The 13,858-nt window shown below is 40.8% G+C and overlaps 1 protein-coding gene across 1 annotated transcript in view; it reads right to left on the bottom strand.

The window, feature by feature from the left end:
- The window catches only part of BLOC1S6 (biogenesis of lysosomal organelles complex 1 subunit 6), a 71,301-nt gene that overhangs the window by 37,889 nt on the left and 19,554 nt on the right, over positions 1-13,858 (bottom strand). The window lies entirely within an intron of this gene.

The raw sequence follows: 13,858 nt of genomic DNA, 5'->3' as shown, positions 1-13,858 counted from the left end.
CAAAAGTCTTTGTGTCAAACACTCAGAATAGTTCTTTTTCTCTAGTTAGACCCTTATTAAGACAAAGTTTTGCTGCCTGTGTCTTTTCACTCAGGCAACACTGGGTAAAATGATAAAAGTGACGAAGTTGATAAATGGAACTGGGGTCTGGATTACGTGCTTCTGCAGTTTGCTTGTGCCCTCGTGCCCTCTGACCCTGCTTGTACCTAATTCAGATGGACCACTTCCAAATTACAATGGCTTGCTGGTAGACCCATGTGGCTTTATGACTTGGTGGGTCTTACAGAACTCAGCTCGTAACAGCTCTGGCCACATGGATACTTGCTGTTGCATAATCAGATGTTCCATTGCTATCAAGGCCCAATAGCAGAATAGGAGCTGATTTTCTTTTTTTTTTTTTTTACATTTTTAAAAAAGATTTTATTTATTTATTTGACAGACAGAGATCACAAGTAGGCAGAGAAGCAGGCAGAGAGAGGAGGAAACACGCTCCCCACTGAGCAGAGAGCCCGATGTGGGGCTTGATCCCAGGATTCTGGGATCATGACCTGAGCCGAAGGCAGAGGCTTTAACCCACTGAGCCACCCAGGCGCCCCTAGGAGCTGATTTTCAAAAGGGTTTTAGGTCTTGTGCAGATCACAGACCTTGTTCCAGAACATAGAATCTACCACGGTGATTCTTCTATGGCAGTTTGTCATACACTGCACAAGGCATGTTTTCCTACCATTAGTATTTCCAACATCACAGGGTCTTCTAGATCTTAAGTTCCAAGCAACAGTGCTGCTTATTCCATTGGCTCCAGGAAGCCTTCCATGCTACTGAGTAAATGGGTTGGAAGGTGGGATATGCTGTTTCCAGAACACAAAGAAATCTATGAGGTGTTGTACTTCCTTCTTAGTGGTGGGAGGTACAACTGTCAGGGGTGAGTGTCTGCATTATGTAAGCGGGGCTCTCAGTCACCAGATTCCCCATGAGATGATTTATGTGGGGATCCACTCTCAGAATCAAGACAGTCAGAAGGAAAGTAGCAAGCATAAAGCAATTTATTAAAGCTCAAGTACACTCTCAAGGTGGGAGAGCTGGCAGGTTCCTTGTAGTAGAACCAGCCCCTACGTTGTTTTGGAATTGGATAATTTTGGGTCTCTCTGGGCAGGGAGGAGCTGTGACTTATAGTGGGGTTGTCTCTAATAGAGGCTGTTTCCAATCATCTGGGAAACTTCTCCCACAGGTTGGGAGGGAGGAGTTTTGATCCTTTAAGATTTGTACCAGAACTGTCAAGGCAGCTTTTCTCAAAGGGATGGGGGAGGGCAGGCTGGGCCCACAATGCAAATTGTTTATAATGAGTCTAGGGGTTACCCTGGGGCAAAGTAGAAGAGGAAAGGGACTGTTCTGCACCTGTGGCTCTTGATCTGTCAGGTCTAACGTCTTGAAAGCCACAGGTCAGGATGTTGATCTCCTGGGCTTATAATGTGTAGTTTTGTGGGTTTTTTTAAAGACTTATTTATTTGAGAGAGGAAGAGAGTGCATGTGGAAGCAGGGGGTGTGCTAGGGAAGGAGCAGAGGGAGAGAATCTCAAGCAGACTCCCTGCAGAGTGCAGAGTCAGGGGAGATGGGGCTTGATCCGAGGACCTATGGGATCGTGACCCCAGCAGAAACCAAAAGTCTGGGCTCAACTGACAGTCACCCAGGTGCCCCATGTGTAGTTTTGGTTTTGTTGTTGTTGCTGCTGTTTTTCGTTTTTAAATCACCATCCTTGCCTCCAGTTTCTATCTCAATCATTCCCCTTCAACGACTTGGAGCTCTCCTTCAGGGCATTCCTTTCACTACTCATGTCTAGCTTCTACCTAATGTAATCACGGTAATTTGTCCTTTACTTTAGAAGGGAATGTCCCAACATGCCTACACCACCCAATCTCTAAAAACTTCACTGACTTTGTAGGCCCCTGCATCTTCACAGGTTTTATCTCTCACTGACTGGAGCACAGGTGTCTTTCCAAGTTCACCAGCATACTTGTGCCTTCTGGTTCCTCCAGTCTAATGAAGTCATCCACAAATGTAACAGACCACGTGATATCCTGCATCTCCAGGTGATCCAGGTCCCTTTGTACTGTGTCAGAAGATGAAAAGTTAACATGACTCTAGGACAACAACATAAATGTGTACAGCTGTGTCCATCTCACAGGAATGCAAACTGCTTCTTGTTTTCTTTTCTTACCAGGATGGAAAAGAATGCTTTTCATACTATCCACAGTCCGTACCTGAGACCATATTAATCTTCTCTGGCAAGGACTTCCACTGACTTCATCCACGGAGCTCTCATCTGAAAATGGACTCTGATACAGAAACTGGGCAAAGAATCATGACTTTTGGGGGGTGGCTACTCTCAGCCTCCTGATCATCTATTCTTGATTTCTTATTTTACAGATTTTTTAAAAGATTTTATTTATTTATTAGACAGACAGAAATCACAAGTAGGCAAAGAGGCAGGCAGAGAGCATGGGGGAGGCAGGCTCCCCGCCGAGCAGACAGCCTGATGTGGCGCTCAATCCCAGGACCCTGGGATCATGACCTGAGCCAAAGACAGAGGCTGTAACCCACCGAGCCACCCAGGTGTCCCTAGACACACATCTCTTAACCATCTTCATAACTCACTACGTGTTAGAATTCTCTGAGGGCCACTCCGCCCTTTCCTTTATGATAACTGTACCCACTTTGCTTCTGATAATTTTAGTCCTACCACTTGGCCTTTGTTACTTTCAGATCCCGTCATCCCCATGGATATCAGATAGCAAAGTCTAATGATGCCAGAGATTACTGCTGAAGCCCCAGCCTGCAGAAGATAGTCACCACGGAGTTTCTCAATGATTCTGGTGCCCTTTTTACCAGCACATTCTTTATCATTTTAGAAAATGGATTCTTCTGCAGAACATAGTCAGCAAATGGCTTTTTCAGACTTATCTAATACATCCACTCTAGAATACACATATCTCTGAGACTTTTAATCCTTTACTATCTCCCAAAGCAGTCTGAATTTTCTATTTCACTTTTCCAAAGCTTCCTCAAAAACCATTCCTGCAGCAAATTAACACTGTTCCCCAGAGTGTTAAATCCTGTTAGAGAGAATGCTCTCGTAACCATAAATTCTTCTTTATCCAACTTTTTATCTCACCCCCATTAACTGAATGTCCTTCCATGAATGTCCCATGTATACTCTCCCAGCTCCTGCTAATACATGCTGGCTAGACGCTGCAGCATGTGGTCCATTTCCTCCCTGAGCAGCTATGGCATGTGCGAGGCTATGTTGTTACTTGACCCCAGCAATTAGTCTGATGGCCAGAAGGCAGGATGGGGTTGATGTCCATGTTGTCTAACAAGGTAAAGGCCTATACCTCATCTTCAAGTAGAGGATGGTAAGTGGCCTTTCACAGGAAGGAAAGGGTCCCTTCCTCAGGCCCAGAGGGTCCAGGGGAATCCGAGGATTCCAGATTTTTAAGTTCCTCAATCCAGATGAGATACCCAATCTCAAGTTTCACGGTCCCACTCCTTCCCATTCATGACCCTAACATTGGTGTAACAGACTTGGCATGGCTAAGAATTCACTCTTCTGTGGAGTTTTGCTCTTATTTATAAAGTCCTGGGCTCAATCTTCAACTTTTGCTTCCATCTGGCTGTGGGATTTGAGAGTCTGCTTATAAGCGGCCAAGAAGGTCCTCTGGCTTTCACATTTCATCTTGAATTGGAGGTTAATTGCCCTCAGTATTTCATTGTTTTGTTTTGTTTTCTCCTCCAATGCTTTAGTAGCAGACAACAAACATCATTTAATTCCATAGTCCTTGTAAGTACTACTTTTCTCAAACATCTCAAAGAACTGAGTTATTATGCCTCATGTCCCTTCCACTATCCCAGTTGTCAGTGAATCTGGGTTATCAGTGAAATTTTTCGCTATAGTGAAAGTTCTAATAACTGCACAGCTGCGGCATGCCAGGCACTACCCAAACTCCACCTACTGCCCCTGATGGGATCCTCCTTGCTGGCCAGCCAGTGGGCCTCGTGGCTAGGACAGCTTGGGCACTGCTGTGGATGGGACTGTCTAGGAAATAGATTCTGAGGTGCAAATTTGTATGCAGGAGGCTTATTGGAGTGCACTTTCAGAAACAATACCTGTCAGGAAGTGAAAGAATCCACTGCTGGCCATTCCTTCCATCTCACCTCAAATTCAACACATCCAAAACAAAATTCCTTTTTTAAAAGTTTTTACTTGTTCACCTATTTAAGTAATCTTTACACCCAACATGGGGGCTTGAACTCACAAGCCCAAGATCAAGCATCACATGCTCTCCTGAGGGAGCCAGCCAGGCAACCCATAACAAAATTCTTTAATACAACATTCAAGCGCCATCACAATCTGGTCCCTACCTAATTGGGTTCTTGCCCTTCTGCACTCACTGATATCCTGCCTTTTCCACTGGTTATTTTCTAGATACACATACTCTTCTTTCTGACCGGGATGCTCTGTTTAGCCTTCTCCGTTTACCAGAATTCATCGTCCAAATTGCATATTGCGTATCTCTCTAAGAAATCTTTCTTAATGCTACTATCAGAATTAATCTCTTCCATCAGGCTTTGTTTATACCTCCAATGAAGCAGTTACCATAGTCTGCCCTGTATTATGGTTAGTGAATTTGTATCTTTCTTTCTCCCTAAGTTGTGAACTCTCTCGGGATTTGTTCAATCAAGTAGTTTCACTCATCTTTAGACATTCCTTGCCTAGCTCCGTCTCTTGCCTGTGGTAGGATTTATATTAGCTAGGATACATATTCAATTGCTGACTCAGGCAAGATAGGAAAAAAGTCTATTTCTATCTCTCACACACAGGGACATAGGGTTCCTTGTAGCTTATAACTCTGTCACTGCTTGAGTGTTAGCCTCATTTCTATGTCCTAGAGAGCCCCACAAGATAGCTGCTGAGTGGCAAAGAGAAGGAAGAGACTGAGGGGAAGATAGAGAACCAGAGACTCCTTTTCAGTTGGCACTATCACTAGATGCCGCCAGCTGACTGAGGTCCAGTTCTCTCTCAATATGATGGCCTTTCCTCCCTCGGTAAGAACTTCTTCAAAGTCACATTGGCCATGCAGTGAGATTCACATGTCTTATTTGTGTCAGAAATAAGAAACAACTCAGGACTGACACAGCCAATAATAATTCCAAGGAACTAGACACCTCATCTTTTAAGGCTTTTCTCTCTTTCAGATTATTATTTGTCCAAAACTTCTAGAGAAGCTGTGTTTTCCCTTCTGTTTAAGGGGAAAAGAAGACAGAGAATGGGAAGACAGACTCACAGAAAAGACTTAAGGGAAACTGTTGTCCCTCCTGCTTATACTATATTCTCTGTATTAACCAAATTTAAAGGCTAGATTTATTAGTGGGACTAGAGGATGTCAAATGTCCCCTCCATAATTCATTCATTTCCCTTTCCCCGTCTCTCTTCTTCCTCCCCCACTCTTGCGCTAATTAATTAAAAAAAAATACCTGGTAGCCCTAATTGTTATAAAAGTTACGCATATTTCTTAAAATGAGGCATACCCCAAAGCTGGAACTAATCCAAATATCCACCAGAAAAGAACAAATAAACAAACTGGTCTATTCACACAGTGGAATCCTAGCAACAGAGAAAGGATAAAATTACTGGTACACACAAGGAAAAATCTTAAATTCATTACGCTGAACAAAAGCATATGGACACAAAAGAGTTCATTTTCTATGATCCCATTTACAATAAGCTGTAGAACTGGCAGAACTAACCCATAGTGATAGAAAGCAGAAAAGTGGTTGCATGGCCCTGAGGGGAAGGGGGCTGGCTAATCAGAGGTATGAGGAAACTTCTGGCTTTTATTATTTTTTAATTATGGCAAAATACATATAACATAAAATTTACCCTTTGAACTATTTTTTTTTTAAACTTTAAATGTTTTATTTATTTATTTATTTGAGAGAAACAGCTGGGAGGAGGGGCAGAGGGTGAGGTTCAAGCAGACTCCATGTTGAACATGGAATCCGATGCGGAGCTTGATCACACAGCCTTGAGATCACCACACGAGCTGAAATCAAGAGTCAGACACTTAACCAACTGAGATACCCAGGTGCCATTTGTGAGTGTGCATTAAGTACATTCACATGGTTTTACAACCATCACCATCTTCTCCTTCCCCAACTGAAATTCCATACCCATTAAATACTAACTCTCAGGGCACCTGGGTGGCTCAGTAGGTTAAGTGTCTGCCTTTGGCTGAGGTCATGAGACCAGAGTCCTGGAATGGAGCCCCACGTCGGGCTCTCTGCTTGGCAGGAAGCTTGCTTCTCCCTCTCCCTGCTGTTCCCTTGTTTGTACTCTCTCTCTGTCAAATAAACAAATAAAATCTATTAAAAAAAAAAAAAGAAAAAGAAAAAGCAACTAGATCCCCCTCCCCCTCTCAGCCCTTGATAACTACCATTCTACTTTCTGTCTCTATGAATCTGACTACCCCATTGTACCTCATACAAGTAGAATCATACAATATTTGTCCACTTGTGATTGGCCTATTTCACTTAGCATAATGTCTTTAAAGTCTGTTGTAGCAGATATGTGTTGTAGCACATATCAGAATTTCCTTCACTTTTAAGGCTAAATAATATCCCATTGCATGTGTATTCCACATTTTGTTTATCTACTCATCTGATGATGGGCACTCAGGTTGCTTCCACCTTCTGGCTACGTGAATAATGCTGCTATGAACATGGGTGTACAAATATTTGTTGAAGTCCCTGCTTTCACTTCTTTTGGGTATATACTCAGAAGTGGAATAGCTGGAGCATATGGTAATTTTAAGTTTAACATTTTGAGGAATTGCCATAACATTTTCCACAAGAGCTGCTCCATTTTACATTCTCACCACTAATGCACAAGGGTTCCAATTTCTCCACATTCTTGCCAACACTTGCTTTCTGTTTGTTGTTGTTGTTGTTTTTGACAGAGAGAGAGAGATCACAAGTAGGCAGAGAGGCAGGCAGAGAGAGAGGGGGAAGCAGGCTCCACGCTGAGCAGAGAGCCCGATGCGGGGCTTGATCCCAGGACCCTGAGATCATGTCCGAGCTGAAGGTGGAGGCTTAACCCACTGAGCCACCCAGGTGCCCCTGTTTTCTGGGTTTTTGATAATAAGCCTTCCTAATGTATGTGAAGTGGTATTTCATTGTGTTTTTTATTTGAATTTACCTAATGATTAATGATGTTGAGCATCTTTTCATTTGCTTATAAGCTACTTGTAGATCTTCAGAGAAATGTTTATTCAAGTCCTTTGTCCAATTTTTAATCAGTTTGTTTTTTCTTGTTGTTCTTGAGCCATAGGAGTTCTTTATATATTCTGGATATCAATCCTTTATCAGATGCAATTTGTAAATATTTTCTCCCATTCCATGGGTTGCTTTTTTTCTTTTTTTTTTTTAATTTTTATTTATTTTTTATTTCTTCTCAGTGTTCCAGAATTCATTGTTTATGCCCCATGGGTTGCTTTTTCTCTCTGTTGATAGTGTGTTCTGATGCACAAAAGTTTTAAATTTTGAGAAAGTAGAACTTACGTATTTTCTTTTGTTGCCTGTGCTGTTGTTGTCATATTCAAGAAATCACTGACAAATCCAATATCATGAAGTTTTCCCCTGTTTTTATTTATGAGTTTTATAGTTTTAGCTCTTACAGTTAAGTCTTTTTTAAAAAATATTATTTATTTATTTGAGAGAGAGAATGAGCGAGAGAGAGAGAGAGAAAATACAAGCAGGGAGGGGCAGAGGGAGAGGGAGGAGGAGACTCTTTCCTAGGACTCCAGGATCATGACCTGAGATGAAGGCAGACACTTAACCAACTGAGTCACCCAGGCACCCCTACATATAGTATATGTATATGTATATGGTATAAAATAAAGGTCCAATTTTATTTTTTTTTGCATTTGGATATCCAGTACTGCTTGTTAAAAAGACTGCCCTTTCTCCATTATAAGATCTTGATGCCCTGGAAAGTCATTTGGCCATATATACAGGGGCTTATTTATGGGCTCCCTATTCTATTCTATTCCATTATTACATATGTCTGTCTTTATGCCAGAATCTAGTTTAGATTACTATAGCTTTGTAGAAAATTTTGAAATTGGGAATTATGAGACCTCCGATTTTGTTCTTTTTCAGGATTGTTTTGCGTAATCAATGTCCTTGGGGTTCCATATGAATTTTAGGATAGATTTTTCTGTATCTGCAAAAAAATGTTGATATGTTGGGCCACCTGGGTGGCTCAGTGAGTTGAGCGTCTGACTCTTGATTTTGGCTGAGGTCATGATCTCAAAGTTGTGAGATGGAGCCCCCAAGTCAGTGTCTGTGCTTGGTGGGAAGTTTGCTGGAGATTCTCCCTCACCCTCTGCTCCTTCCCCTTCTGGCATGTGTGTACACTCTCTCTCTCTCTCTCAAATAAGTAACTCTTTTTAAAGAATGTTGAAATTTTGACAGGGGTCACATTGAATCTATACACTATTTGGGTCATATTAACATATTAAACAAAAAATTTTTGATGATGAAAAAGTTCTATATCTTGATTGTGATGATACATTAGTGTATCATTTTCCAAAATTCATAGAACTGTATTAAAATGAGTATACTATATTGCATGTCAATAATACCTCAATAGGGGCACCTGGTGCTCAGTCGATTAAGCATCCAACTCTTGATTTTGGCTCAGGTCATGAGCTCAAGGTTACGAGATCAAGCCCCACATTGGATTCCCTGCGCAGTGGGGAGTCTGCTTCTTTCTTTCTCTCAAATAAATAAATTTTAAAAATCTTTAAAAATTAAATAAATTAATTAAAATCTTAAAATTATGTCTTGGTAAGTTGATTAAAAACTTTTTAAAAATACCATAGACTGAGTGCTGGAGAAACCTGTGCCAATGGGCATAGAAAAGAAAAAAAGGAAACGCCCCCAAGAAAAACCTGTTCTCTCTCTAGCCAAAGGATCCAGAAAGTAGTAGACTAACAGAAGGCTGGACCCTGGGTCATACGTCATTAAGTCTCACCCTATAGAAACAACATAATCTACATCTTTTATCTTTGATTTTTTTTTTTTTGGATATTATATTCTCTGACCTTCTTCTACTTTTTCAATTACCTCTTCTAAGTCTGTCCTAAGCCTTATTATCTTCTCCTAATTATCAGTAGGCTTCGGCCTCACTTAGATAAAAGTAATAACCTTGTGCCCCGGATGTGACTCTCCAGCCCACAAGTGAAATCTAAATTATTCCTAGACCTTCAGGCCTCCTTGCCTTTTCTCATATAGCTCACTCAACCTGAAATACACTTCCTCCATCCATCAAAAATCTTCAAATCCCAGCTGAAAGGCCCCATTAGGTTTTCCCAGAATCTCTCAGTTACAATAACTGCTCTTTCCTCTGTTCTGGGATTGTTTCATTCTGTCCTCTGCACTAGAGGCCAAGGTCCTTTGGCCTAGGGATTGAGTCTGTTTATTTTAGATGTGTTACCGGCCAATGCCCCAGATAAATACGATGGGTGAATGAATGAATAATTGGGTCTTCAAATTACAAAGACTCCTATAATTTATAGGACTTTTATACCTTTATAAAGCTCCTATAACTGTATAGGGGACAGATTAAACATGGGAGAAAAGTATGGTCCATAAATATGTGCACAGACCTGTGGGTATAGGGGAAGCCCAAATGTAGGTATGTGAGGTGTAGATATCAAGATATGTTCATGGAAGGAAACTCCGAGGTGCTGGGGGTAGGCTTGGTGTAGGTATGTGGGTGAGGAGGTGGAGAAAAATGTGGAGATAAAATAAAAGATCTGAAATAGTTGATATACTGGGAAATGGAAGGGCAGGTGTGGGACATTGAGAAGCAGTGAGTGTACCTGTGGGCAGTCCTGGCCTTTTGACTGCCCAACTTCACTTCACAGATACTTAGCTATTTTTATTTTATTATTGTTTTACTCCTATGGTTCTTGAAGATTTCTTCATAAAATGAAAATAGCCCTGGGAAGTTCCGTAAGTTAACATTTTAGTTACCAATTAAACCAGTATTTAAAAGCAATAGGGTGTGGTGGTCAGTTTTATACGTTGACTTGGTTAGACAATGGTTTCCCCAGTTACACAATCAAACACTAATTTAGGCGTTACAGTGAAGGCGTTTTGTAGATATGAATTAAATCCATAATCAGTAGATTTTAGGTAAATAAGAGAGATTATTCTAGATGATCTGAGTGGGCTTGATTCAATCAGTTAAAGAGTTTTAAGAGAAGAACTGAGGTTTCTCTGGAGAGGAAGAAATTTCTCTGTACATTTTAGCTGCTGGCAGGAGTCTCAGTCTTGCCCTACCAGTGTTCCCTACCAGCTACCACAGTCCTGGAAGCTAATTCTGTGCAATAAAGGTCTTAATAGGTATCGCCTATTGGTTGTTTTCTGGTTGAACCCTGACTGGGACCTGGGGGCTAGGAGAGGCTAGGAAGGAAGAGGAGGAACAGCAAAGGGAGGGCTGACATAGTAGCTGATAATTCGACCCAAGGCAGGGTGTATTCAGGGAAAATAAAAGGCCAAAAAAGACAGGAGCCAGAGGACACTGTGAGTTCAAAGTAAAGAAAGATAAGAAGGGTAGGGACACTGCGCCACGAACTCACTCTTCCGTGGCAGCTTTAATTATTGGCAGCATTAGGGGTGGAGAGGGTGCATTGACCTTCTAATGGAACCTAGTCTCTGCACATTGCATAAAAGTTATTCCTCACTTATTCTTCACTTTTGCTACTTTGTGCATTTCTAATCTTTCCTGTAACAAGAGAGGTTGGTGCATACCTTTGCAGCTAATGCTTCCAGACTCATCTGCAAAGTCAAATGCTCCTGAAAAAGAAAAAGAAGGAAGGGAAAAAAGAAAGGAAGGAAGGAAGGGAGGAAGAAAACAGAGGAGAGAGGGAATTGAGTTCCTTCTATATCTAGAGTGTTTCCCTAAACACCATGAATAATTCCAAGTTTCCAGAAGTTTGCCAAGTTTCCAGAAACTAGGTACATATTTGAATAACCTAATGGCAAGAATATAACCTCAAGTAAGTTGTTTGGATAAATAAACAAATAAGCAAGTTAGTAAAAAGATAGCAATGTATATAAGCTTTAAAAGTAAGAAAATCACCTTTGACTATAGTACAATCATCAAGGGACTTTAAAAAGGCAACTACATGGGCATGACAAAAAAGAGGAATAAACAAAAAGTCAGAAATCCCAAACTAGACTGACTTAAAATTGTACCAAATATTAAAGGAATTCGCAACTGGATGAGAAACGTAACGTGTATTCATTTGAGAGAGAGAGAGAGCATGCAAGCAAGAGAGCACAAGCAGGGGGAGCTGCAGAGGGGGAGGGAGCCACAGACTCCCCACTGAGCAGGGAGCCGGATATGGGACTCGATCATATGAGGCTCCATTCCAGGACCCTGAGATCACGACAAGACCAAGGCAGCCGTTTAACTGACTGAGCCACCCAGGTGCACATCAAAAACATCATGTTTAATGAAAGAAGCCTACGCTAAACAACGTATATTATGTGATTCCTTTTACATAAAGTTCCAGAGCAGGAAGTATGGCTCTATGATATAAACTAATCAAAGCAATGGTTAATTCTAGGGGATAAGGAAAGGGTTCAACTGGAATGAGCAAGCAGAAACTTTTCAGGGTAATTATTAGCCATCAGGAAAATACATATTAAATGCAAGTTAGAACTACAATGAATTATTCCAATGAAATGATGCACAAGGGTAGGCATATAAATCAATGGAATAGAACTGAGAGTCCAGAAATAAACCCATACATTTGCGGTCAATTGTTTTTCTACAAAATGACCAAGACAATTCAATGAAAAGAGAATAGCCTTTTCAACAAATGATGCTGGGACATCTGGATATCCATATGCAAAAGAATCAGTTTGAACCCTTCCTTCACACAATACACAAAAATTAACTCAAAGTGGATTATAGATTTTTATGTAAAAGCTAAAGCTACAAAACTCCTAGGAGGAAAAAGAAGTCTAAATATTTGTAACTTTGGATTAGGCAATAGTTTCTTTTAAATTTTTTTTTTTTTTTTTAATCAGAGAGAGAGAGAGTGAGCACAAGCAAGGGGAGAGGCAGGCAGAGGGAGAAGCAGGCTCCCTGCTGAGCAAGGAGCCTGGTGTGGGACTGGATCCCAAGACTCTGGATCATGACCTGAGCCAAAGGCAGATGCTTAACCAACAAAGCCACCCAGGCATTCCAGGCAATAATTTCTTAGCTATCACACCAAAAACACAAGCAAAAAAAAAAAAAGAAAGAAAGAAAGAAAGAAAAAGAAAAATAAATAAATTAGAATTCATCAAAATTAAATGAAAAAAACTGACAATACTACATGTTGGTGAGGATTAGCAGTAACTTCTCATACTCTCCTAATGGAGGTATAAAATGTTATACGCTCTTTGGAAAACCGGCAGTTTCTTATCAAGTTATATATATATCTATCCCATAACCCAGAAATTCTACTGTTAGGTATTTACCTAAAAGAAATGATGGATTATCTATGAATGTTAACAAAATTCTTTTTGTGGAGAATGTTGTCAATCAGTAGTCCCAATGCATGGAAAGCCCTCAGGAAGATGACAGCAAGGAAAGTTCTCGTGCTGTATGGGAGAAGAGTTAAACTAAGGATCCCTCCTTGGAAATCTTTGTCTTTAACAACTTAACTACCAAGATAGGTGAGTAAGCTTTAAAAAAAAAGGACAGACTGATATTTATTGAGCACTTAATATACAATGGACACTGTGTTACATGGTTAATCTCATTTAGGTTCCACTGGAACCCTAGTAGTGAATATTACAGTAATGTTGCCTTCATTCTACAAATGGAGTATCCAAAGAGAGTTTGCCCATGGTCACCCAGGTAAATTCATAATTATACATATCATGGCTTAAAGAAGTGGATCTGTCTCATTTATCTTTGGGTTACCAATATCTAGCACAAATTGATTACATAAATGACTGAATGAATGAACTAATGAATGGTAGCACTTGACTGACCTCAGAGAATACACACCAGTGGCTCTATACTAACTCTAACAGCCCTCTTTTTAAGACCCAAATGTATAATTCAAGGTTTTCTTTTGTTTTACATATAGATACTATAGAGCTTTAGCGTTGACAAACCAGTGAACTTTATCTTTCAAAATTCTAAATGTTAGCAATACCCTTGAAATTAAGTTACTGAAAATAAACAAAATGAGGGCACCTGGGTGGCTAAGTTGTTAAGCGTCTGCCTTTGGTTCACGTCATGATCCCAGGGTCCTAGGATTGAGCCCCACATTGAGTTCCCTGCTCAGCAGGAAGCCTGATTCTCCCTCTCCCATTCCCCCTTGCTTGTGTTCCATTTCTTGCTTTGTCTCTGTCAAATAAAGAAATACAATCTTTCAGTAATTAATTAGTTAATTTTTAAATGTTTTTTCTTTTTTTAAGATTTTATTTATTTGACAGACAGAGATCACAAGCAGGCAGAGAGAGAAAGGGAAGCAGACTCCCCACCGAGCAGAGGGCCCGATGCGGGGCTCGATGCGGGGCTCGATGCGGGGCTCGATGCGGGGCTCAATCCCAGGACCCTGGGATCATGACCCGAGCCGAAGGCAGAGGCTTTAACCCACTGAGCCACCCAGGCGCCCCAGTTAATTTTTAAAAATCTTAGTAAGTTCTAGAGACCGACTCTACAACATTATACCTGCAATCAACAATAATATATCAACACTTAAAAATTTGGTAGGAGGGGGGCACCTGG

Source organism: Martes martes, assembly GCF_963455335.1.
Source record: "Martes martes genome assembly, chromosome: 7".
Classification (NCBI taxonomy): domain Eukaryota; kingdom Metazoa; phylum Chordata; class Mammalia; order Carnivora; family Mustelidae; genus Martes; species Martes martes.
This window is presented reverse-complemented; position numbering and strand designations above follow the sequence as displayed.